Source organism: Myotis nattereri, assembly GCF_964212035.1.
Source record: "Myotis nattereri genome assembly, chromosome: 12".
Lineage (NCBI taxonomy): Eukaryota > Metazoa > Chordata > Mammalia > Chiroptera > Vespertilionidae > Myotis > Myotis nattereri.
The window spans coordinates 7,390,230-7,418,092 of NC_138087.1; positions in this window are offsets into that span (position 1 = coordinate 7,390,230).

Consider the following 27,863-nt stretch of genomic DNA (forward strand, 5'->3'; position numbering starts at 1 on the left):
AACCTGGGACCCTTCAGGCCTCAGGCTGATGCTCTATCCGCTAGGCCAAACCAGTTAGGACTGTCAAAACAATTTGTTGTGACAAATTACAAGAGCCATGAGGTCGCAGGGAGAACACTAACAAAGAATATGATATCCTCTTGAGCGTCAGCAATTACCTTCTTCCAAAAATCTTACCTTGTCATATTGGTAAAGCAAAGGACTTATCAGGAAAACCACCAGTGAGTCCATTTTAATTTGAGTGAAATTCCCTTTTTCACCTTCAAGCATGATTTTTATAAAATTAACTGGTTTTGAAAGGACAGACTGTGTCCCTGACTCCTCTTCCAAGGAAAAACCACTAAATGTATTAGTTAATCAGCCCGCCCTTGAATCAGCCAATGGGAATGCAATGAGAACTGACACAAGACCCTAAAGTATGCTGACCACCCCCCTGTCTTTGTGTAACCAGAAGCTAGCCGCACTCTGTCCTTGCGTCGCTACCCCCAGCCCTCACTCAACCAAGCAGAATTGTCCAAATCACTGGTCCGAGTGTGCCCCAACCGCCCAACCCCAAGCCCTATAAATTCTTTGTTCTCATGGGAATCGGGGCTCCTCACACGCTATTGCTGCATCTGTAGGGTGAGGGGACCGGGCCCGGACTCTAATAAACACTCTTTGCTTGTGCATCGAACTCGGCTCCCTAGTGGTTTGTCCTTGGGGATCTTGAACTCTGGGCATAACAGTTTCAAATTATGAATTAGAGTAAAGACAGAATAGATAAATTTGTTTTAATTGCATGATGTAGTTAGATTCTTTTCAAGAATGAAATTAGAAAACTTCAGTGAGAGACAGAAACAGAATATCGGGGACTAGCTACAATGATAAGAAATATCAGTCATGCTCTGTTAACTGTGATTGCGCTGTTCTGATTAGAGAAAGCACATTCCATCCTGGATGAGCAGAGTTGTACGCCCTAGGACCTGGGAGGTCACTTTGGGACGCAGTCCACCCTCCTTTCCAGAGAACTGCCCACAGTCCTGGAGAGATTTACAATCTAGTGTTGGAGACTCCCGCCATTTGCACCCCCAGCCCTATTGCCTGTATCCGCCATGCCTTGCCTGCTTTTCCCTGCCTGGAGTTCTTATACTCCCAAGTAATCTTTGCCTCCTACCCACTATAAGCAGTTGGCTTATGGGGGTGCAGAGCAGATTTTTGTGGCTGACCTGCTGCTCTCCCATGCTGCTGGCAGTATTGGAATAAACGCTCATATACGACTCAACCCTGTCTCTGCTTCTTTGGCTCAAGTACTGACAGGCAGCCCGGACCCCTTGGTTGTGCTGCTGCACATTCTGGCGACTCTCGTGGGACACAAGTGGGGGAGTCTCTGGGGTACTTAGTGCGAATCCCACTTTCTGCATGGACTGGAGGTCCCTTCCCAGAGCTCTGGCGGGAGCCAGGACCTTCAGGACTACACTTCCCACAGGCCTCCACAGCCCCTCTGAGGTCACTCCTGCTCCGCCTTTAGGCAAGTGGAAAGCTGGAGAACCAATTTATCCTTTCTTTCTTTCTTTCTTTCTTTCTTTCTTTCTTTCTTTCTTTCTTTCTTTCTTTCTCTCTCTCTCTCTCTCTCTCTCTCTCTCTCTCTCTCTCTCTCTCTCTCTTTGCTTTTAATTGTTTCATTGCTTAGAGTATTACAAAGTGTATTATATATATCTCCTTTTCCTTCTCCCCTTGACCTTCCCCTAGCCTCCTATACCCCCCAGTGTCTTGTGTCCTTGGTTTTGCTAATATGCATGCATACAAGTCCTTCAGTTGATCTCTTACGCACCCCACCCCCAACCCTCCCTGGCCTTCCCACTCTAGTTTGACAGTCTGTTCGATGTTGCTCTGACTCTGTATCTATTTTTTGTTCATCAGATTATAATGGTCTAAATTATCCATAAATGAGTGAGATCCTGTGGTATTTTTCTTTCATTGCCTGGCTTATTTCACTTAGCATAATGCTCTCCAGTTCCATCCATGCTGTTGCAAATGGTAAGAATTCTTTCTTTTTTTACAGCAGGATAGTATTCCATCGTGTAGATGTACCACAGTTTTCTAATTCATTCATCTGCTGATGGGCACTTAGGCTGTTTCCAGATCTTCGCTATGGTAAATTGTGCTGCTATGAACATAGGGGTGCATATATCCTTTGTGATTGGAGTTTCTGTTTTCTTGGGATATATTCCTAGAAGTGGGATCACTGGGTCCAATGGGAGTTCCATTTTTAGCTTTTTGAGGAAACTCCATACAATCTTCCACAGTGGCTGCACCAGTCTGCATTCCCACCAACAGTGCACAAGCGTTCCTTTTTCTCCACATCCTCTCCAGCACCAAGGACATGGAGCCAGAATTACTATATAACTTTAAATACACACACACACACACACACACACACACACACACACACTAGAGGCCCAGTCCACAAAATTCATGCCCTGGTAGGGTCCCTAGCGGCTGTCTGCCTCCGGCTGGGACCTCTATTTCCCCCACCCCCTGCCTGCCACCGCCGCCAGCCTGCCTCCCTTTCCGAGATTGGCCGGCCTGCCCTGCCCCTGGTCATGCTCCCTGTCAAACTCCCAGTTGAGAGGACAATTTGCACATTAGGCTTTTATTATATAGAATACAACACATTAAGAGTTGGACGTGGAAATTCTGCAATGGTTTTGCTGAACCTTTATCACGGAACGGCTAAGTAGGAAAGGTAGGCGGATGCCATGAGCAATGAGACCTAGGGGGTTGGAAAGAGACTGTCATCTACAGGAAGCAATGGTGGTGAGTGAAACGTTTCCAGGAGGCGAGGTTGCATTCAGTAATGGTGCCTGCAGTATGCCAGCGAGTGTACTAGGGAACTGAGGATGGAGCTGTCTGTGGGCTCACACAGATAGAGGACAGAGGAGGAGCCAGGTCTGCAAGTGAGGAGAACATAACATAAAATACTGTCTTCCCTGTCATCTTTGCTAAGGAACATAAAAGACCCAAGTCAAACCTGAACCCACAGCAGTGCACTGAGCAAGCTGTCTCTGCAGCTGAATGGCCTTAGGTGCTCCCAGGAAGTAACACATGAAGAATGAAACTCCTGATAGGCTAAGACATTTGTGTAATTAGGGAACCTGCTGGGGAAGGAACAGCTGTAATGAAAGCCACAGGGAAAATGTAAAACGGAGCATTCTGGCTAATCCTCTATTCACACTTTTTAACGAGAGAAAAGCCCTCTCAGGCATGTCCTTTTATTCCCCTACGAACTCAGGGCTGAATTCCTGAAGAGCAAAGTTATTAAAAACAGTGAACATTCTTTAGAATATCTGTACTCACTCAGAAAGACAAATAAAGGGTAAATATCCAGAAAAATAATCAAGTCCTATAGTTTTCTGTAAGGGAAGTGTTTTCTGTCCTGATCTCATAGCACGTTCTGATCTAGAAACCAATATTATCACAGTCTCCAAGGCAGATGGACTTCCACCCCCGTGTTCAGTGGGCACCGTCACCTGCCTCAGACCTCTCCCTGCTCCTCTAGCACTGTCCTGCCTACAACTGCTCATGGCTGCCATTCCCATTCCCCAGCTCAACCACAGTCCTCCACTCACAGCTTTGGCGAGAGCCGAAAGCATCTGCCATCTATTGCAAAGCACAGGAGTGAGCTTCTGGTCCTTAACACTCATTCCTGACATCCCACCTCCTCCAGGAAAACAATTTTAACTGACAAGAAACATGATAGCAAATGCACATCCTCTTTTTTATCCTGTGAGTCACCCCAACACCTCCCCCATCTTTTTCCCACTTATAGATTACTGCAAAATAACCCCCCAAATCAGTTTATAAACAATACCCACTATGTTATGCTCTGAATTGTACAGCATGGAATGTAAGCAGGGCCCCACAAAGATGGTTTGTCTGCTCCTTGGGGTCTGAGTTCCCAGCTCAGGGGACTCAGATGCAGAGTGGTGTCACCAGAAGGCTTCTTTACCCGCTCACTCTGTGCCTGGACTGGTGACTCGAAGGCTGGACTCAGCCAGGCCTGGAGCCCCTGCATGGGGCTTCTCTGTGGAGAAGGGGCTTCCTCCTAACATGGCTGCTTCAGGGAGGGTGTACTTCTTCCCTGAGGCCCCAAGACTCCACCAGTGCCTAGTAAAGGAGGCAGAAGCTGCATGGCCTTCTATGGCTCCATATCAGAAAGCTCACAGCGTCCTCTCCACCACATTTTTTGGTCAAAGCAGCCAAAAGCCTGTTGAATGCCAAGCAAGGGATAAAGACTGCTGGATGGGCGTGATCCCACTGTGATCAGCTCGTTATTAACAATAGGGAAGGAGCTAAGAGGGAAGCCAGACACTAAAGCCATGTCATTTGGGCAGCTTCACCAGGAAGTTGCAACTTTGCACTCCGCAGGGAAACACTGGCCTATTCCCTGTAAACACTGGGGGAAAGGATCAAACAGAAGGGACATAGATGCATGCCCAGTAAAGTGAGGGTGACATGGGGCCAGGACTTACCTGTCAGTCAGACCTGGGAGCAGAAATCATTGGCCAGGATGGCCGTGGCCCCTGCAAGCAGGTGGACACTTGGGAATACATAGTCTCCTACACCAAGGAGTTCTGTCTCTCATTGCTCCCTGCTCTTGGTCCCGTGTGTCTCGTGGACTCTCTTGTTTTGCTCCTGCACAGGTTTCCTCCATAGCCACGTGGCCCTATGGCCCCACATGCAATGCACTAATGCACTGAGCGGGGAAACCCAGTGAAGCCAGCCTGGCGCTGGGCTGGACCCGGCTCCAATAGGGAAAGGAAACCCTGGACACTGGCTCTGAAGCCCCAGCTACACTTTTATGGCAGGAAACGGGAATGGCACTTAGGAAACTCAGAAATGTAATTCCACAAAAATAAAGCTTCCTACCATATCTCATCCTTCCATGTGAGTCTCAGAAAACTCCTTTTCTCCGGATATTGCAAGATATCTACCCCCAATAGCAACCGTGGAGATGAGAAAATCTTTCCTCTATGAACAGGAGGAGCTGCAAAAAAATTTGTAGCATTTTTTTTTTTTTTAGTCTAAGAATGATGGGCCTTTAGACAATGACAACAGGCTCACACCTGACAGCGCCACAGCAGGGGTGGGCAGAGCAAAGACAGAGGCAGGGGGTAGGCGCTGCGGGGGCACCAGCCACGCCCTGGGTTGCCGGTAGCTGCTGGGGTGGGGGGGAGGGTGAGAAGGGTTGGCCACAGTGACTCCAGAGTGCCAGATCCAGGTGGTCACAGCCAAGGGCTCACGGAGAGCGGGCATGCCACACACCTCCCAGTGCCGGGCACCACCCGGAGGTCAGCGCAGGGAGAAGCCTCGGCGAGGTGCTCAGGTCCTCCCCGACAGGGCGGGCCAGCCTTCCATCCAGGGTGCGGACAGCAGCCTCCCTGGCTGTGTAGCAATGTCCTGACTGCGCACACCTCAAAGGTGCTCTGCCTTTGACTCCCACGTGTGGAATGTTCCTTCTCACACCAGCCCCCCCTCCAGACCACAGTTCTTTTCTTCTCCTCACCGCCCTGCTCCCCAGCATCATCTCCCGCCTGGACGCCCTGACATCTTCACTGCTCTCCCACACACGCTTGTGCTCTGCTCAGCATACCTGTCTCTGCCCTGTACCTGGGGAATCATGAAAACCCAAGTTTCCTTCTCACCAGCTGCCGATGCTTCAGAGGTTAAGATAAGAGTCTGTGGCTTGACCTTGAAGTCCCCGTGTGGTTCATTCCCTGGTGACCTATCTTGTCACCCAGCCCTGGGCGGCTTCACCTTCCCGAATGCCTCAAGGTCTTTGCACATGCTGGTTCCTCTACCTTGAATGCTCTTCCTTGCAAGCCCCTCTCACCTGCTCCCAGAAACCCTTACTTACAATGCAGCTCTCAGCCCAACAGCACTGTCACAGAGAAGACTTCTCCACTCCCAGAGTGAACCTGAGCCCCGTGATGCGTTCTGACAATGCCCTGCACTTTCCCTTCCTCTCTCCTCCTTTAATTCACGCCCTTGCCATGTGACCTTGCTAATCACCCCAACAAGAGGTGGGTGTACACAATGGACTCTTCCCAGGGATTTGCTTTGGCCAATGGGGTATCACAGAACATAATGCAGGAGGCAGTTTGAAAGGTGTGTGTACATTTGGGCTTGCTCTCTTGCTGTGACTGGACCCCCAAGACCACCAAGCCTGCTGCAGGCCACTGAGGTCGCATGGAGAAGAACTAAGGCTCTTTGTGTCCTGGCGGGAGGTCATCCTGTTACAGAATTTACCAAGCAACCGAAGAACACACAGGAGCACTTGGAGACACAGGAAAAACCCATTTATTTTCAGATGTTTCACATGTACCAGTACAGTGACTCCGGGGAGACTGTTTTTTCTCCAAATCCTGAGGAAACCAATATGGAGGAAGCTTTCCCTTTATACCCTTTGGTTTCTTTGTCCCCCAAATATGGGATGGGACTTCCAGACCTTTTGCGGGCTTTGCAAAAAGCCCTGTGTGTTGGGGTGGGGGCTGTGAGACCATACCTAAAGGCGTGATAACCCCTCCAGGGGTTTTTCATGGTTTACGGCCTCTGTAAAATGGGAGCACTTAGGTAAACAAGTCTTGCAAGACCAGATTGTGGAGAAAGGGGCAGTGACTTGATTGTAGGCTAACTGGAATGTGCATTAGGTCACTGCACAGATTCCGATTGCTAGCCCCCCAGAAATGTCTCATTTTCCCCATCAATCCTGCACCAGCCAGCTGCCACCCTGCCCTCTGACTCATCACAGACACAGGACAGATCGAGCAGACACCAAGCAAGCTGGCCAGGAGGCAGGAACCAGCTGTGCTGTGATCAGAGACTTGCGGCTGGGAGCCGCCACACCTGGGGGGAGCGAGTGGACATTCAGGTACTTTGGGTCTTCAGAGCATCAGCAGCGTCGCCAGACTGCAGGTTTCATGAAGGCAGGTGCGCTCAGCTCGCCCTCTGGTCGCTGGTGCTCACAGCAGCCCCCAGCGCCACGCAGACTCCCCATGATTTACCGTGAGCAAATGGAGTGAATAAGTCACGCGTCTCCACCGTGGAGACACCATTGCCTGGGTTTCTGGCTGTTAAAAACAAGGCTCTGCCTGGGTGTTTTCTCACGCTGTCTCTCCGGGATCTCTGGGGGCCACTTCTGAGGCCTGTGGAATATTCCTGCTCAAGCCAGCCCGCCCTCCCAGCAGCTCTGCTCTGGCCCCTGCACCGCCTGTCCCGTGTCTGTCCGTGTTTTCACCTGAAGCAGCAGCGTGGGGCCAGGCTGTGGGGGAGTAGAAGTTGCGGTGTGACCCCCCTCAGGGAGCACACAAGCCCAGAAGGCCTCCCAGGGCAGGCGGCGGAGACCTTGCCGCCAAACCCGCACACTCCCAGCTGTTTTCAGCTGCTGGCAGACAAGTGAGCACCCTAACGTTGGAGGCCGGCAAGTCATCGCATTACTTGGGAACAGCCCGCTCCCCAGGGGACAAGGGACCTCTCAGGGTGATGGCAACGGCACAAATCTCCCCAGCGCTGGCGATGCCGCAAGTGCACATTGTGGCCAGAACGTAGAACAGGTGCGACTCACTGCACAGACAGTCTCAGCAAAGACCTGCGGAGCCAGTCGGTCCTGCTCTCCCCGCTCCCTCTCTGCCAGCTGTGCTCCCCGTCCTCCAGGCTGGGCGCGTGGAGGGACTAAGGAAGGCGGTGCCACCCGCCAACTCTCAGTAGCTCTGTGGGTGCTGTAGAGCTACCCGGGCCGGTCTGTTCTGTCCGCCATGCTCCCAGGGGCAGCAGGATCCCCTCGCCCACGGTGTCCACAAACTCCAGTGGCCACGGAGCATCCCTCAGCCTGGGCAGCATGGCCCAGGGCCCAGGGTGTCTCAGAGACGTCTGTCTCTCAAGATGCTGAGCCCCTTCCTCCATGGTCTCCCCGGAGCCCTCTGTGAACTTGTACTTAGTCTCGGACTCCTCAGGGCTGCAGCTCGCAGGCCCTGGAGGGGAACCGACACACATCCCGTTACAGATGTCCATGTGGGGTCTGGTTCTTGTGTACGTTGTTGTGGGGCTACCCCCAGCACCCACCGCCCTTCCCTGTGGAGATAGCAGCCATGTCTTCCTGGGTAATGGGTTTTCCCCAAAGCAGTCTAGGTGGTTCTAGAAAAGGCGACTCCACGGAGAAATTCAGAGAGCAGCATCAGCGGGGCCGAGGGCAGGGGCGCGCCTGGCAGTTACCCAAGGGCGAACATTCTGGCCTGAATCGTGTCCCTCCAGAATTCATTTGTTGAAGCCGTAAGCCCCTGTGAGACTGCACTGGGGGATGGGAACTGCAAGAAGGAATTAAGGTTGAGTGAGGCCTAGGGGTGGAGCCCTGTTAGGGTAGGATTGGCCCTGCACACACTCCGCCATGGGAGGACTCAGGAAGGAGGTGACTGCCCGCAAGCCAGGGCTGGGACGCACGCCAAGCCCACCATGCTGACACCAGAACCCTGAGAAATGGGTGTGTGCTGTTTAAGCCGCCCGGCTGTGGGGTGTTGTGAGGGCAGCCCAGCTGACTGGGGCAGGACTGGACCAACCAGTGCAAAGGCGTGCGGCTCTGTGAGGTGAGCACAATGGGCAGAGCGGTGATGACAAAGGCTGTGGCCAGGTGACCCTCATAGGCTGTCCTGACTTTGACTTTTGTTCCCAGACTGGAGGCTGGGGGAGGCTGTGATGAGAGCAGGACACTTGCACCTGCATTTGCAGGGTCGCCTGGTCTTGGAGCGGGTGCGGGCGGGGCGGGAAGGCCTTAGGTGACTGGAAGTGCTGGGAGGGCGAGGATGGAATCAAGTTCTGTCCTAAGAGTGGAGGCCTGTCCTCAGGAGGTGAGGTGTGAGGTGTGAGGGAAGGGGAGGCCAGGCCGACACAGCTCTCATCCTGAGCAACTGGAGGGATGGGGTGTCACCCTGTGACCCGAGAAGCTGGGGAGGAGCAGGTTCTTACTTACAAACCCTTTTTAACGTTCAGTTCTCATCACCCGGTGGCAGGCTCTCTTGACATACAAATGAAGGTGATGCGGTCCCCGCCTCTAGGAAGTTCATGCCTATGAGAGCCGCGAACCCTCATGTCCAGCCAGCTCTGCGCTGTAATGGATGTGCTTGGCTTCTACGTCCTAGATTCCATTTATATATACACAGGAATGGAAATACACTTGAAAAAAAAGTATTCCACTTAGGCCAAATTAGGTTGTGCTTTTCAAAACTCCACATTTTTTTCACTAAGAGTTGTAAAAGCTTCACAAACTTTTAATTGACAGAAAGTCATTTTTTGTCTAATCATTTAAATATATTTTATTGATTTCAGAGAGAAGAAGGGAGAGACAGATAGAAACATCAATGAGGAGAGAGAATCATTGCTGGGCTGCCTCCTGCACACCCCTCACTGGGGATAGAACCCGAAACCCAGGCATGTGCCCTCACCAGGCATCAAACCACAACCTCCTGTGTTCATGGATTGATGCCAAACACTGAGCCACGCTGGCCAGGCATCCTGTAATCATTTATATGAACTGACATGAAGGATGAAGACCTCATACATAGGGAGGGTACAGCCTAGAGAGCAAGTGTGAAAGATGAATCAACAAAGCGATGGGTGCTGCGAGGAATCAGAAAACAAGTGGGAAAAGAGAAAGAGGAGAGAAGGCGGAGCACAAACCGGAGACCATGATGGCTCTGCAGATGCTGGTGGGGAGGCGCGGGTCCCCCTCCGCTCCGCTGCTCCTGCGCCCGCCCTGGGGGAAGGGCCTTCTGCCGGAGGGAGTCCGTCCTGTCCCAGCTCCATGGATTAGGAGCAAAAATGGGACGACACGTGTGACTCTTGGGGAGTGGGAGAGAACATGTCACAATTGCCTGCGATGTCACTGGGTTTACCCAGGTCTTTGCACTGACCTGAAGTTTGGTGCAGCTTAACACAACCCATGACAAAGGACTGTGTGGACGAACGCACACCGATCAGTCCACACACCTCTGTGTGAGGTGCCTGAGCACCATCAGACACCATGGAGGCAGGCACTTCCACAGCTACTGTGAGAGCGGCTACAAGGTTTACAGACTCAGAGGAAAATAAACATCCAGGTTGTGATTTTCCCACAGGGGGTAGCAGGTGTTAGTAAAACCAGTGCAAACATGGCCACACTGTTACAAACAATGACTGGGAATAACCTGTCACTGAGTGGTGCCTCTGAATGACCGCATCCTTCCCTTGAGGGAAGGAGCCTGACTCTCCTAATCCTGCCAGGCTCTGTGTTATTGTTTGTGATTCATTAAGTCTTTATTGTTCAGAGTATTACAGTTGTTCCTCTTTTTCCCCATAACTCCCCTCCACCCAGTTACCACCCCACCCTCCTCCCTCACTCCCCACCCACTGTCCAAACCCATAGGTGCGTGATTGTTGTCCAGTCTCTTCCGGCATCCCCCTCACACCCCTTCCCTCCCCCCCCAAGAATAGAGAGTCCACTCCCTTTCTATGCCCCTAATTCTATTATAATCACCAGTTCATTCTGTTCATCAGATTATTCACTTGATTTTCAGATTCACTTGTTGATAGATGTGTATTTGTTGTTCATAATTTGTATCTTTACCTTTTTCTTCCTCTTCCTCTTCTTAAAGGATACCTTTCATCATTTCATATAATCCTGGTTTGGTGGTGATGAACTCCTTTAGCTTTTCCTTATCTGTGAAGCTCTTTATCTGCCTTCAATTCTGAATGATAGCTTTGCTGGATAAAGTAACGTTGGTTGTAGGTTCTTGGCATTCATCACTTTGAATATTTCTTGCCACTTCCTTCTGGCCTGCAAAGTTTCTGTTGAAATATCAGCTGACATCGTATGGGTGTTCCCTTGTAGGTAACTGAGTTTCTTTCTCTTGCTGCTTTTAAGATTCTCTCTTTGTCTTTTGCTCTTGGCATTTTAATGATGATGTGTCTTGGTGTGGTCCTCTTTGGATTCCTTTTGTTTGGGGTTCTCTGTGCTTCCTGGACTTGTAAGTCTGTTTCTTTCACCAGGTAGGGGAAGTTTTCTGTCATTATTTCTTCAAATAGGTTTTCAATATCTTGCTCTCTCTCTTCCTCTGGCACCCCTGTAATTTGGATGTTGGTATGCTTGAAGCTGTCCCAGAGGCTCCTTACACTATCTTTGTATTTTTGGATTCATTTTCCATTTTGCTTTTCTGGTTGGGTGTTTTTTGCTTCTTCATATATCAAATCGTTGACTTGATTCTTGTTATCCTCTAGTCTGCGGTTGGGATTCTGTATAATATTCTTTATTTCAGTCAGTGCATGTTTAATTTCTAGTTGGTCGTTTATCACAACCTCGAGGTTCTCATTAGATTTCTTGTAGGTCTCATTAAGTTTATCGGCAGTTTCTAGAAAATTCTTGAAATCCTTCAAAGTGTGGTTTTGAACTCTATATCCAGTCATTTTTCTTTCCTCCATTTCTGTCATTTGTGTTCTTTTTCTTTGTCTCCACATTTTTTTATGCTTCCCTGTGTTGATAAAGTGGTTTTCTGTGCTAAGTGTCCTCTAGGGCCCAGTGGTTCAGCCTCCCCAATTACCTGAGGAGGACACTCTTTGTGCATCCCCTTGTGGTCTTTGTGCATAGTCTTGTTGTAGTTAAGCCTTGATTGTTGTAGGTATCACTGTGAGCAATTGGCCTGAGGCCAATTGGCTATGAGAATCAGCTGTGTCTGCAGTGGGAGAACTTCTGTGCTGGAGACACCCCTCCAGGGCAAGACTTGCTTCAGTGGGGCTTTGGTGCTCACTGAGTCTGCCCCCTGAGTATGTCCTTTGTGGTTCAATGGAGCTGCAAACTAGTAGGTCCCACTCTGACCTCTGTCTGGCTCCTGGCTCCTGGATCTCTAGGGAGGTGCTAATCTAGCCTCTGCCTTAGGCTATCCAGCAAAAGCCTCCCTACAGGGCTTGGCAGGCTGGGTCCCATGGGATCAACAGGGCGGGGATAGCAGTTATGGCTGCTCTCAGAGGCTCTGCTTCTCAGTGTCTGGGCAATAGCTGCATGCCCCTCTGAGAGAAAGCTGCCCTCGAGTTCCGACCAATGCCAGACAGTCCCGCTTCTCCTGTATGAGTCTGGGTCCCCAGAGACTCTCCCAGAATTGGAGCTCAGAGCCTGAGACTCCTTCCCGATTTAAAACGACAACCGGATAAAGATTCTTCGACATCAATTCGGCATCTGATCAGCAAGATCTCCCACTTGGAAGTGTATATGATCCTCAGCAAGACCAACCCTTTGGGGGATTAAAAATGGTGGCCGAGTAGGAGAATGCTGCACGGACATGCTCCCCGGAACAAGCTGGAATTACAACTGAAATATGGAAAGGCTTCCTGAATAATCAATGGAAAACTCACAGGAGAGAACCCTGATACCTAAGTACGGAAGATGGAAACCGCATAGAGACTGGTAGGAGGGGCAGAGGTGCAATAGGGCCGGCTGGGCACCCACAAAGAGCAACTGAAGTCCCAGAAAGATATCTCAGCTGTGGGGGGTGCCAATGAGAACTCTGGGATATAATCCAGAAGCTGGGCTCCCCAGCAGAGACCACCAAACTGAGGAGGGTACCCACATAACATCTAGCTGTGAAAAGCAGTGGGGTGCTGTCTGCCAGGGAGTGGTAGCTGAAAGTTCAGGCACCCTCTTAAAGGGCCAATGCACAAAAATTCCCTGTGGAGCCATTGACCTTGTGCTCTGGCGGAGGGAGGGTGAAGTGGACTGGAGCTGTGAGAGCACAACCCAGGACTGGGGACTCGGGGGAAAGAGCTCAGAAGGCAGACACTCCAAGTTTCCTGGGCTGAGTCATTCCCTCACCCAGTGGAGGACATCTTTCCCACATAGACATCTGCCCTGCCTGGGGAGAAGACAGTCCACACACCCTATTGGAAAACACCTTGCCCTGAGGCCACTTAAGAGATTAAAAGTAACAATTAGCCTCCAGGCAGAAGCCACTGCCCCACCCTGTTGAAAAAAACTCTCCCTACACCCGAGGATGATTGCCTGGGGCAATTCAAGTCAGAATGCTATTAGTCTGTAGACCAGTGGTTCTCAACCTTCCTAATGCCGCGACCCTTTAATACAGTTCCTCATGTTGTGGTGACCCCCAACCATAAAATTATTTTCGTTGCTACTTCGTAACTGTAATTTTGCTACTGTTATGAATCCTAATATAAATATCTGATATGCAGGATGTATTTGAATTGTTACAAATCGAACATAATTAAAGCATAGTGATTAATCACAAATAAATAAATAAATAAATAAATAAAACGACAACCGCGCCCTCAGCTGCCAGCCCTCTCCACATGCACCTCCGCATCTTAGTATTTTACTTCCGCACTGCGCCTCCTCTGAGTCTCAGTGTGCTTTTCTCTTTCCTTCTAGCTGTGGAATTTCCACTCAGCTAGCCTTCCTGTGGTTCTGGATGATGTCCGTTCCAGGTTTTAGTAGTATTTTTGAAGTGGTTGTTCAAGGCAGCAAACTCCGGTGTTCACCTATGCCGCCAACTTGGTTTCTCCTTCTAACAGTCTTCTGGAGCGGTACCCAGCAACCTTGTCAATACCTTGATTTATATATATAATCTTTTGTGAAGTCGAAAATCTTTCTGTCACTTTTCTGTGTGTAGTTAGAGCATGGTGTGCACGTTCATGCGATATTGTGCCGCCTATTTACAGCCACTGCCCTTCAAGAAGGTGAGTCTGCTGATAAATATTCATCCTGACAGTTTTCTGGAAATTATGGAAAAGTTCTCATAGCTCAAATACACCATTACGGGATAAAGATGCTCCTTTACTACTCTTCTGCCTGGAAAAGCATTTTATTGCCTTTTTTACAGTTTGCATTAAATATATGACAATGCTAGCAAATGAGATTTGATCTGCATTTATAATTCTATTCAACAAACAAAGGTCTTAAACACAGAAAACATGGTGTAGCACCCCATACTTGCTGTGGTAGCTTGTCCCCCATAGACAGACATATATATGCGTACATACACGTTACCACAATGGTAGCTATAAGTCTGGAGTGCATTCTGTTTAAAGGATCGCTCTGCTTTGCAAACTTTAGTTCATTTAAACCGCACAGCAACCCTGCAAGGTGGCATTTTACCTCTGATTGTATAGGTGAGGAAGCGGACATTTTGATAAATTAAATAAAGTGATAACTTTTCTATAACTAGTGAGTATTGGCACTTGGATTTGAGACTAAAAGCCGACTGGACTTCGGAGCCCAGGCCTTCCCCACTGTGCACCTCCAGGCCCTGCTCCCCAGTGGGAGTCTTGCTGGTGGGCTGCGAGGGCAAGGGGAGGCATGTGCGCCTGGAAGGCAGGGGACATAGTTCAACTTCACCCTGTCTGTGTGGCCATTCACAGGTATTTCCCTGACAGGCAGCTTTTACTAACGCCTTCAGTACCCAATGGTTCCACTAAGTTCTGTGAGTCTTAGAGAGCCAGTGTGCATTCCATGGTGCCCCCAGTCATGCCCTTCTAGGAAATGGCAGCTCCGCATAAACAAGGCCAAGACCGAGGACGGAAGTTCTGGTAAAACGCATTCACGCACAATCTTTTACCGACTTCCTGCTCCGAGTGCAAAAACTTTACATGGATATACAGACCTTACATGGTTTTTGCAATTATTTGCAATGTAGTTTTGCAAACTATATTTTTCGGCATTGCATTCACTAAGAGTAGAATTTTGACAATTTTCATGCCAACTTTTAATTTTCTCTTGGTCAAAATGAAGACATTTATAGATTAGATAAATAAATAGGATATTTATTTATAGATTGATAAATATATTTATAAATTAGATATTTATAATTGTAAAATATATAAATGTAACGCACATTTCCAAAACTGAGAAGCTGCTTTAATATGTTGTTTTGACTGTACCATGAAGTGCTTCATAGAGAATGATGTATCAATAATATACTCATATCGTCTATAAAACAAAATCAATAAACAGATATATTGTATAGTTTCATTTCTGTGAGGAAGAAGAGTATATTTTCAATTGAAGAGAAAGGTCCTCCCGGCAGGTATATCTCTGGTTGGTGACATTACAGAAGAGTTTTATTATCTTCTGTGTGCTTTTCTCTTTTCTTGAATAAAACTTGCTTTCAGATTAGATTTAATAAAAAATAAATATTGAACATAAATGCAAGCCTCAATTCTTATTCTCAAATTCACTTCAAGAAAGTAGAAAGGAGATAGTGTGTCTATAAAGAAAAATCCCATCACGGGAATACCTGCGGGGCAATGTTAATAAGTGCTGTTGAATGGCAATACTCACACTGGCACATGCAGGAATTCAGCTGTTCCCGTCTGTGGGAAAAGGCAATACTATTTTTGAAAAGTTTCATGTCATTAAGGTCATCTGTTTTTATAAAATGATATAGGTGGGAATGATGTTCCCTTATACATATAAAGCATCATGGAGAGAGCTCTGGAAGCCTTTAAAATCAGTTGAGGAGACCTGGGTTCAAACACCGGCTCAGTCCTTTTATAGGTCTGCGAACTTGGGCAAACCACTTAATATCCCTTTCCAAACTGTAACATGAGGAAAATGAGGCCAATGCGTGATTGGACCCACTGGCTCACACAGGACTTGGCAGCTCTTCCTGCTTTTGTGATGATGACTTTCGGATTTCATCCCTTAGCTGTGGGAACAACAATGTCCCACATTAAGTCAGAAGGACCTAAGGGCAGACATGGATTGCATGGTGCCACGGACAGCCACGAAGCGGAACCTGCCCAATTCGCATTCTACCGAAACGGATTCTTTTAGTCATTTGGTAAAAGTCTGGTGAGTGAGAGCTGCACTTTAGCTCAGCAACAGAGGCAAAGAGGTGAGACTTAGCTACTTCCTTTATGGCGCTCAGAGTCAGGTGGTGGCGACAAGTGAGTAACCAGGCAGCTGTCATCCTATGCCAACTGCTAGGAGTTTTGGAAGCACAGAATATAGGAACACCTGGGCACATCACAGACTGCAGATGCCCATCATTTACCTGGTACTCTACGGGCACAGAGCCTCCACAGGGCACCATCCTGTGCCCCGCCCAGAGCCAGACTTGGGGAGGACGGCGGTGGAGTCAGAGCGGGTCTCCAGTGGGTGCGATGGTCTACTTGAGTCTTAAAGAATGAGGAGACCAATGAGTGAAGACAGCAGGGAAGGATAAGCCATGGGGAGGAAGGAGCCGGTATTTGAACCCAGTGCAGTCTGGGAGATGTGGTCTGCCCTCTTCAGGGGCCTCAGAGAGTTCAGTGTGACAGCAGGAAGGCGGCTGGAGGGAGAACGTACGGACACTAGTTCGTACTAAAAGGCCCACCATGCAGTGGCAAATGGTTTGGAAGGGATTTAATAAAATAGAACTGATAAAAGTACATGACAAAAAAAGAACCATAGTATTTACTTTTTTATTTAGCCATTTGTACTTTAGAAAAGAAGATGGTTAAATACAGTTTATTTTTGAATCAGTTGTCTAGTATTTATCAGACAGGATGTAATACTACTTAGTGTCATTGGTAGAAAAAGAATTACATGTCCTTACTTTGGGGCAATTTTTATAAAAATATATTTTTATTGGTTTCAGAGAGGAAGGGAGAACAAGAGAGAAATAGAAATATCAATGATGAGAGAGAATCATTGATCGGCTGCCTCCTGCATGCCCCACACTGGGGATGGAGCCCACAACCCGGCCCCGTAGCCTTGACCAGAATCGAACCTGGGACCCTTAGTCCGCAGACCAACACTCTATCCACCGAGCCAAAAAGGGTTAGAGGGGGCAATTTAATTGGAGACTTAACGTGACCTTCAATGAAAGTATTGGTCACTGCTGTCTTCTGCTGTATATTTTTTGTGGCTAAAGAGTAAATAATGCTCTCAAATACCACTTTCAAACATGCCGTTTCAATCCCTAATATTCAAGCTGATTAATTAATAAATTAATGCTATACATGTCCCCAAATTCATTGCAGGACTAGATGAAAGAAGTCCATATGCTTGGGACTATTTTAAGCCCCCAAAGCAAAGGCCACGTTAATTTTTTTTTTTTATCCTCTCCTGAGGCTATTTCTTCCCACTGTTTTCTGAGAGAGTCCAAGGGAGGGAAGGAGGGAGAGAGAGAGAAACTTGAAAGTGACTTCAGGTGCATGGGATGATGCTCTCATCCACTGAGCCACACCTCTGGGCTCAACTGTTTCTTTCATGAGCCAGTCCATGCAAAGGGTGAAATGCAAGGACAAGTCAGGAGATGCATGTGATGGTGTCCGCTGGGCACTTGAAAGGCTCTGACCGCTGTGTTGGCTTCAAAGGACACGGAAGGCCTGGGAGATGCTTCCCTGCGTCCCCTCCATTGCCCCACAAGGTCAGGGACTCCCTCCCAAGAAGGCTCCTGGGAAAAGACTCCCTGTTTGCTCACTCACAAGGCAGCGTATTGGGGTGCAATCCCTGCTAGCTGCGGGCTCTGCTCTGGATGTGGGGGTGCGGCCCCAGTCAGGTCAGGGCTCGGGTCCACTCCTCAGGAACCTTCTCCCCTGGCCGGGGAGGCGGGCGGCCAGGGCAGCCATGGAGGGAGGCCCTGACTCCGGGCTGGGCCGCACAGAGAAGCTGGGGAGCCCGGAGGAGGGGCCACATGCCCGCAGAATGTGGGGCTCCCGCACTGGCTGTGACAGGCTGGGGCCTCCTGGGCCCTGGGGAAGGCGCCTAAGCGCCCGCAGAGCCCGAGGCAGGCAGGGCAGGTGTGGCGCGGGGACCGGGTCTGGAACAGGCTCCTCCTGCAGGGCCAGCGGGTGCCCAGCTCCTGCCCCACAGCTGGAGGCCCAGGTGCTGGAGAGCCAGGAAGAGCTTGGCCAGTGCTGAGGCCCCGCCCCCTGCCCTTTGACCTCTCCTCCCGCGCTGGACAGCCACGTGCACAGTGTCCAGTCTCCGTTGACGTTTCCATGGAGACATCAGAGCTCCTGGCCCACGTTGGCTCAGTGCGTGCGAGAGCCCCAGCGGAGGAGGAAGCAAAGGAGCAGCGCTCCCGGTCTCCACTCTGACCTCGGCTCGCTTGGCGCACAACTTGCTCTCCATGGGCAATTTGCTTTCCAGGTTTCTTGTTTTAATCCGCGGCCGCTGCCTCCAGGCCTTGCCTGGTGGCCGCCACCAGGTGGCTTTCGGGGTGCGCAGGGGGGATGCCCCGCCTGGCCGCGCCCACCCCGCGGCTCCGGCACCGGCCCTGGGCCCTGGGCACCGGGTCCGCACCCAGGGTCCTGCACCTGCCCTGGGCCCTGGTTACCGGGTCCTCCCCTGGGGTCCTGCACCTGCCCTGGGCTATGGTCACAGGGTCCTCCCCCGAGGTCCTGCACCTGCCCTGGACCCTGGTTACCGGGTACTCCCCTGGGGTCCTGCACCTGCCCTGGGCCCTGGTCACAGGGTCCTCCCCCGAGGTCCTGCACCTGCCCTGGGCCTTGGTCAAAGGGTCCTCCCCCGAGGTCCTGCACCTGCCCTGGGCCTTGGTCACAGGGTCCTCCCCCGGGGTCCTGCACCTGCCCTGGGCCCTGGGTTCGGGCTCTTACCCCGGGGCCCTGCACCAGCAGCAGCTGGCTGTCTCACAGCGGTGGGAAGGCTGTGTCCTCTCCCCGAGCCCGGTGGCTTCCCATTGAGGCTCCGCCCCTCCGTGGGGTGGGAGGACCCCCCAGAGAAGCCCCGGCTGTGTTTCCATTATCCCAGGACGGTCTACATCCCTCCTCCCTCGGGCAGACTTGATCTCCCCAGGAAGGAAGTCCAGGTTATGAAGCCCAAACCAGCCAGGACCATCCCACTCCCTCCTCCGAAGGACTTGGAGGTGAAGGTCCAAAAAAGGTCCCCAAAAGGGAGGCCAGAGAACCAAGACCATCAGGTACAGAACAAGGGACAGCGTGACCAGGACAGCCCCTACCGCCCTGGGGGCACCCTGCGGACACGGAGGGCACCAGAGCCCACGGGGGTCCTCCCTGCCGGCAAGAGCGGTCCTGGGCCTCTGGGCCTCCATGCCCAGCACCCACAGGGCAGCGTGAGTGGGAGCACCCCGCTGTCTCCCAGGAGCTGCTCCTCCAAAGGCCGGGTGGGCGCAGGCTCAGGCAGCCGTGAGGGAGGTGACCTGCCTGCTCTGCCTGCTCTGCAGCCAAACGCAAGCCCCCTTGGCTTCCTGCAGCCACAGAGCCCCGCAGAGGGAGTGCTGCGGGGAGACCCCCCGCCCAGCGTCCCAGTGTCACCACCTTTGTGTGAGGAGGTGGAGGCTCCAAAGCCATCCAGCAGCCATCCTCCACCCGCCTCTGCCCCCAGGAAGTCCCGCAAGAGAACCATGACCATGCCCCTCCAGCTCCCGCTGCCCCCACTGCGGTGGGATGGAGGGCAGCTGCCCCCGCCTCCTAAGCTGCCCTGCCTTGCAGGTGCCTGCATCCTGGGCGCTGACCCAGAGGCCAGGGCGGGCTGCAGTGACACTCAGTCTGCCCCTTCTCCCTCCCCTCCTGGCTCAGCCATGGCAGACACCCTGCCCCTGGCCACTCACCCTGGCCAGGTCGCTGCTCCCATCACAGCCGGGGCACCTGATGGTCTCACCTCTCAGCCGCCCTTGCATGATGTGGACAGTGACATGGACACCACTCTCTCCCTTGCTATGCTTGCACTTACTCTGAGTCCACTGTGAGGATCCGGACAATTTACCAATCCCCTGATCTGCAAAGGGACCCTCCAGGCCCCCCACCGGCCGACAAGCACTGAAGGACCGCTGCCCTCCTCAGACCATCCCATTGGCCCCACCCATCCCTCAGCCCACCTGAGGGAATCCTCCAGGTCCCAGAAGGGACCCTCTTCCCGCAGTGCTTCTGTTAGCGCCCAACTCACACTATGGCATTGGCGTTGCCACCGAGATGCTAGACACCGGGAGCAGCAGCTCAGTTTGCCGGTTCCTCGGCAGGCCGACCTGTGGTTATGGTCCTGCGGCTCCCATGGATGGTGCCAGCTGTGGGGTCAGTATGTCCACCCCAGGCCGCACTCATCCACAGTAGCCGGAGCATGCGCGTTAGAGATGGACTGAGGAAGGCACACAGCCCTGCTTCTGCGTCTCCCTTTGGCCATAAGACCAGGGACCCACCTGGCCACAGCCTGGCCGCTGCGGAGGAGGAGCAGGCATCACCCCAGTGCGTGGATACGCTGCTGGTTCCACCTGCAATCCCACCCCCTGGAGCCCAGCTGTCATTACACAGGAGGTGTGGTGACAGGGAGGACACCAGTCCCCTGACGGAGGCGCTAGTGTTCACTTGCCATCAGTGCACTGCGGCCACCTGGACAGGGCACCTCCTGCACTGGCAACAGCCACCACCATGGAGAATGAAGGTACGTCCGAGGCATGTCTGTGTCCCCCTTTCCTCAGGCCTCCCAGGCTATCCTGGCCGCATGGCCTCCATGATGCGTGCAAGTCCCCCTTGTAGTTGCACTTTCTTTCCAAGCCCGGGAACCACCTGTGCAGAATGCAGGTGATGCGATGGGAGGGCCAACATCCCTCCCCTGATGGGAGGACCTGTTACTCCCACTTCCCAGCAGAACAACTGGGGCCCACCTGGCCAGCACACAGCTGGTGGCTTCACAGGGAGGTGTCTCACCTGTGATGGGAGGCCACCGTGTCACCGCCTGCCATCAGATCCCTTGCAGCCCAGCTATCCAGTGATGGGGACAGCACACCTGCCAAGGCTGGATAGGCTTATGGGGCCCCATTCATACTGAGCCTTGGGCAGCCCTGACCCACACAGCAGTGCTATGGGGGAGAGCACCAGGCATCTCCACAGAGAAATGTGTGCTCTCAGTCAAACACCTGCCTCCATCCCCCAAGGTCGGGTGCCCCTCTCCCTTTGGAGGAGCCAGGACTGTGTGTGGAGGCTCCTGCTCAGAGCAACGGTGCCTGTCCTCGGGCAGGGCAAAGGCTACCTTTGCATTGGGACATCTGCCCAGGGATTCCTAAGCGCCACCAACCAGTTCTATCACAAACCTCAACCAATTAGGACACCTTCCTCCGCAAACTGTGTGTAGCCATGGACTTTGCTTCACTGGGAAGAGGCTTCGCCCCTTCAAGTGAAACTTAACCTGCTGGTCCTACATCAAGTCAGAGGGCCACACCGCAGGGGTCTGTGTACTTGGGGCAGGCGGCCTTTGAGGGTGAGGGACAAATGAGCCCAGGTGAGAACTACGTGCAACTGAAATCCCTTCAGTAGCCAATCTGCTCGCCTACCCACTCCTCTGCCCTCCCTGCCTCGTATCTTCTGTATCAGCACATAGAACAGTGGTTCTCAACCTTGGCTGCACATTTAGAATCACTTGGGAATCTTTTTAAAATCCTGGTTTCTGGGCCTCATCCTCCGGAAATCCTGTTTCTTTGTTACTCATGTTGTGGCTCTACCCCATCACAAACAGAATTTCCGGAGGATGAGGCCCAGAAATCAAAATTTTAAAAAGATTCCCAGGTGATTCTAATGTGCAGCCAAGGTTGAGAACCACTGACATAGAACTTCCTGCTGTGTTTCCAAATAGCCATTCTGTGCTCAGGCTGTTCTCTCGTTCTAGATACCTCTGCCCGACTTCCTTGCCCACCTTCAATTTGATAATCCTTGCCCATCATTTAAGACTTTTCTCAGGCATCTTGTCATTCAAAAGTCTCCTTTGTCTCTTGTCCCATCTGGACTGGGTGCAACTCTTTTATGTCCTTGGAATCCTCCATGCACATCTCTGCCCTCATACTTATCAGATTGTATTATAATTCACAGTGGATACCTCTCGGGTTCTCCCTAGACCATGAGGTCTTGGATGATGGATGATGTTCATTTATCTCTGAATCTTTTGCAACAGATTTATCTTCTATGTCACAGTAGGCACTTCATGAAATGGTTGATGCCTGTATGAACAAATGAATAAATGAAAGCTTCATCCTTTGGAATCAAGTTTTGATGGGATCAGAGATAATACAAAATATAAACATCCCAGCTGAAGCAATAGATTGACGGTATCTTCCCAGAGCTTTTTCTTTGTTAAATATATTTTTTATTGATTTCATAGAAGAAGGGAGAGGGAGAGAGAAGTAGAAACATCAATGATGAGAGAGAATCACTGATTGGCTGCCTCCTGCACGCCCCCACCAGGAATTGACCCCCCAACCTGGGCATGTGCCCTGACTGAGAATTGAACTGTTACCTCCTGGGACACCTACTGAGCCACGCCGTTGGCCGGGCCCATATCTTTTTCTCAGTCCTTGCATGTGAGCAGTAGCACACACGGAGGAGATCTGATTTAAGAAACAATCCCCTCATAAGTCTGTACAGAATGGAGGAACTGCAGGTTCTATACAGGCATTAAAGCAGAGTCTTTGGTCATATAGGCAGCATGCTCTTTAACCAAAGCAATGAAACAATACTGGAGAAATGTTATCACAAGTCCCATCACAAGTAGGAAGATATGGGTGATACCTGTGTCTCAGGCGTCACGTCTGAATGTCTGATCCTTTTATCAAAAGTAGGAAACAGAGCCCAGAGTCAGGCCCCAAGTCAATAACAAGTGTGTGGGCAGGAATCCTGGGGACATGCGCGATGGCGGTGTTCCTGTGAGAAACCCGCATTACCTACTGTGCCAGTGCTTCCTTGCTGTGGGAGCCTGGCTGCTCAGTTATGGCAGAAGAGGGAAGGTGATGAGCACAGGGAGTTCACAGGGACGCTAAGGCACTTTCAGAGCTCTGCTACGACAGTTTCCTGTCCTCAGACCAAGGAGTCACTGCCAGGGCTTTTTTGTTCTGTATTGGCTCTATGATCGCTGATAGCCAGCCTGCAGCCACAAAGGAAAGAAATCTCCTCTGCTTCTCTCTCGTCGTTCCACAGGTAGTTTCCTGCCTTTCAGTGAGGTTACTTCACAGCAAAAACTACAGAAACGTCCTGCAGTTCATCAGCCTGCATTGCCTTCAGTCTGAACCCTGACTCTTCATCACAGCGGACTCATTTGGAATCACACAAATTTAAAGGTCATGACATTCATCACAGATTTCCCTAAAGCCCTTTCTTCCTTTTTGGAAGGGGTGGCTTGTCATGGGGTAGGCGGAGTCCTTCATGGTTTCTGCCGCTTGATCAATTTCATATGTGGTTTTCTGATATGATGACCAAATATTTGATACCAGGGTGCTATCTACATAAGGGCCAGTGACATAAGGTTATGAGAGTGGTTCGTGGTTTCAGGTAGGGGTGCAATGAAGTCAGCACGGAGCAGTGTTGGTTAGAGGACTGTTCATTCTGTGGAACAGTGAGTGGGCATTCCCTTCACTCTAAGCCATAATCTTTATAGAAAGCCCTGTTTGGCTTTTCTTAACAATCAAACCTGGAGGGTCTTATGACCATATAAAGTGGGTGGGGAGGCGTGAAAGGGAGAGTTCAAGGATGTGCTGGTGATTCCGTTTTTATGAATAAGACTCTGAGCAGATGGAAATGAAACCACATCCTTTAATGGCAGGGAGGAGAGAAGGTCTGAAGGAATCTGCACTATTATGAATAAGACTCTGAGCAGATGGAAATGAAACCACATCCTTTAATGGCAGGGAGGAGAGAAGGTCTGAAGGAATCTGCACTATCACCTGCACACCTGCCATGTGGAAGCTGGGCGGGCTGAGACAGACTCTCTGTTGATTTAGATGAGTGTGATGGCTCAGGAAAGCTGTGCTGACCTCTGCACTTGGTGTGGTTGCTCTGTGACTGTCCAGCCAGGGAGCATGGGGGAGTGTCCCCCACTAGCCACGTTGGCAGGTGGAGATTCTTACACTGAGCATGGAGGATGACTAGAAAGTTGAATGGAGAGGGCTCCAGGGCACTAAAAGCTAGAAAGATAACTGGATAGAAAAAAGCCCTCCCCCCTCTCTCCCTGTAGACCCCCAGCCTTGAGCAGGAAGGGGGATGGTCTTTGAGACAGAAGTCCACCATTTCCCCAACTCATGGCACCTGAAGTAACTTCTTTCCCTTTTGGAGCAGTACTGGTCTCAGGAGGCTGGCTGTCACCGGGTCAGGCAGCTGAACCTGCATTTTGGTTTCAGTTCCATAGGCCTCTTTTTATAGTGTCTCATAGTAAAACCCAGAACGTAAATCTATCCTAGCTTTTCTATAAATTGTTTCAGAGATGTCTTCATTTTTCCTAATTTTGAAACTATTTTCCTGTAATATAAAATTAAGCTTTTGCGAGGTAATTTATGAAACTAACTGCTTACTCTTTCATTTTTTTGGGGGGGGCGGGGGGAGCACTACATAAAAAAAATTGGAGAAAGAAATATACAGCATGTCATAGCGCCAAACAATCACCTATCAACATTGATGAAGATCTCACACAAGTAAATGCGAATCAGAAGAAACTTCAATCCCAGAGCTGGGATCAAACAGCTTTGGGAAACGCGTTCATTCAGGACACTTGCTGGAAAACAGGTAAAGTGTGTGCATTTGGTTTGGGTCTTTAATAGGTTTGTTGGGCATAAAGTGTGGTTCGATTAGTTTCATTTGTTTTTTATTTGTACTATGAACTGGACAGAAACTCGGTGCAAAGGAAACCAAATAGAATACAGAAAACTGGGAGTTTAGACAACATTTTAAAAATGTGTACAAAAGCCAAACCGGTTTGGCTCAGTGGATAGACCATCGGCCTGCGGACTGAAAGGTCCCAGGTTCGATTCCGGTCGAGGGCATGTGCCTTGGTTGTGGGCACATCCCCAGTAGGAGGTGTGCAGGATGTAGCTGGTCGATGTTTCTCTCTCATTGATGTTTCTAGCTCTCTATTCCTCTCCCTTCCTCTCTGTAAAAAATCAATAAAATATATTTAAAAAAAATGTGTACAAAAAATGAAATGATTAAAGTTGTAACGTCATGTTCCCGAATGATATAACAATAATGATACCTCCACTAGAAGATGTGATAAATATAATGTCATACATAGTTAATGTTTTCTCATCATTCCATCACTTGTAAATCACTTACTCAAACAGCATTTGCTTTTCTTGAATAGTGCTTTGATCTGGTCTGTATTCAGTAATTGGATATAAAAAAAAAGCAATGGACTATAATTAAATTTTAAGAAAAGAGAGTACTAGCCATTGAATATAAAGTTTAAAATTACTGTATATGTAGAATCCCTTGAAAGCATTCTCCAAGTGTTTTGACTTGAGACGATGTTTCAAAAAACATACAAAATACAATACCATAAAAAATCTAATAAATGATAAGTAAAATAGTGTTTAAAAATGAACAGCTTTCTTCTTCTAATATATTTTAAAGGAAATTATATGTATATCAATAAGTTAGGTAAAAACAAATGTACTCATGGGGGAAAGATTAGAAAACACATTCAAAATTATAATAGTAGCTATGTTTAGGTGGTTTATTATTACTGACTATTTCTCTATTTTCCATATTGGGTAATACAGTTATTTGAATGGAGCAATTTATGTTTAAATCCCATTAGGTAGGAATTTTCCTACATCACTGATTGATACATATTAAATACCCATCAAAATGTGTTGAATGAAAACTTAGGACATTTATTTCATTATAATGTCTTCATTAGATTCATAAAAGTAGATTGTCCCAATCTTGACATTTCCTGCCCCGGCTTTGTAGGCTGTTACCAGGCAGCGAGGCGTGTCCTCCGGGCAGTTCTCCGTGGAGGGAGGTCAGCCCTTGGCCTGCAGAGACTCACCTCTGAGCTCACTGCTGCCCGAGGTCGTGCAGTGCGGCCTCGAGCAGGTTACTCTGTGTGACTCAGTCTCCCCATCTGAGCAGTAGGTGTAATGACGTCTCCTTCCTAGGACTGTGTGAGGACCGAATGTTTCCTACATGTACATCTCTTAGTGGACTGCATGCCCCATTGTAAGGGACAGATACATGTTGACCCTATTGTCAGTGTGTTGTTGAGGTGGTTATTATTATTTTTATTATTAGTGGACGTTTCTGCCTCTAGCTGTCTGGCCAGTATGTTGTTTTCAGCCTCTAATGCCCACAGTGGTTTCTGCCTCGTGCAACAAAACCCGTGTAAGTCTGATTGAGAGAGATTAAAATCTTGCATTAGGCTCTCAAGGAAATCATTATTCTCCAGATGAGTCTTGAAATACAGATAATATCTGCCTCGGAACTCAAAGGCGGAGAATTGAAGACTCTGAAAGTTGTCTCTCAGGGTTCAAACAGGAGAGAGCTAAAGCCCTTCAGAATGGTTGTCTGCCTGCCTTGCCGCAGCCTGGGGCAGAGGTTCTGAGCTCATGGAGCCTGGGGTGAAGGGTGGAGGGATGAGGTGGGGATGGGACCAGACACCTGATAGAGATGAGCTGGGAGTGAGGAGGTGGGAGCACTCCCAGGAGAAGGCTTTTCTTCTCTCCACTCGGTCCTTCTCCTTCAAGCTGTCCCCTCACTGGCATCACAGGCCTTCGGGAAGCAGAGCTCTGGGGGGACCACATGACAGGGCAGGGGCGCTGGCCGGCTGGCTGTCTTCTGCTGTGATGGCCCCAGCGTCTAAGGTCTGCGGGTCACTTCACATTTGTGGCAGGAAGGTACATTATGCTATTGTGCAGCCACAATGTCAGCTTCCATAATGACAACTTATTTTAAAAATTTATCAAATAAATGACTTTCTTAACGTGCCTTTAAGGAAAGGAAATTTAGTTGAAATCTGTAATTCTGAGTTTTAGAAATCTAGATGCGATTTTATTGCCTGCGTGTGTTTTCAGTGGAAATTAATTTCACTAATGATTACCTTCTCGGTGCAGGAGTTTCAGAAATGCTGCTCAAAGCAACAGGAAAAATGTCCCTGGAGAAAATGAACTTGGTCATCTAATGGATCAGAACTTTGTTTAGAAGGACAAAACTCCACTTAAGATAAGTCACTGGTTACTACTTCATTTTATAAATCACTGAGCTCTTATTTAGCATATAATTTTATTCTGTTGTTATCACGTGTTGTAATTTCTACAGTTATATTTTGTTTACTTTTTAATATCTGCCTTTCTCACATAACTAAGCTCAGTAGCACCCAAATTTCATTTTCCACTCACTGGTAACTGAGAATGCACACTACAGATGATCAAGAAACGTTGACGAGAAAATGAATGAATGATTTTTTTTTCCGTATCCCCGTAGGAAGAAAGGGGGCAGGATTTTTATCAATATACTAGCGAATGATCAAAATACAATATAAAATGAAGAAAATTTCAACTTCAACTTTTAAAAATAAATATAATAAATAATGAGTGTGGGATGAAATAAACACTTTCAAAGATGTCTGGAGAGAGTATGAGTTGTAGACTTTCTGGGAAACAGTTTGCTTGTTTTTATCAAAAACTTTAAATATTTCATTCTCAGTTCTCACCATTTGAATCTGTAGCAATTTGGTCTAAAACATAATTAAAGACATGCTCAAAAAATGGGAAAAGATTCATTTACACTAATATTAAGTTCAAACAAAAGGAACTGATTTGATACATTATGAAATATTACATATCTTGTAAAAATAATGTTTTTGAATGATTTACATCAAATGGTTCAACATTAGACATTAATGCTTTTAAATTTATAAAGATATGAATGGTTTAAAAAGTATGACATAGTATACATGGTATCATCATTTCAACTTTATAAAAGGAATTAGAGGCTGAGAGTACAAACTGAGTCAAATGAACCAGGTTTGAGTACTGACTCTGCCATTTAGTTGTGAGTTAAAGACATGACATTATCTAAGTAAAATAAGACAGTCAATGATGGAAAAATACCACATGATATCACTCTTTCATGGATAA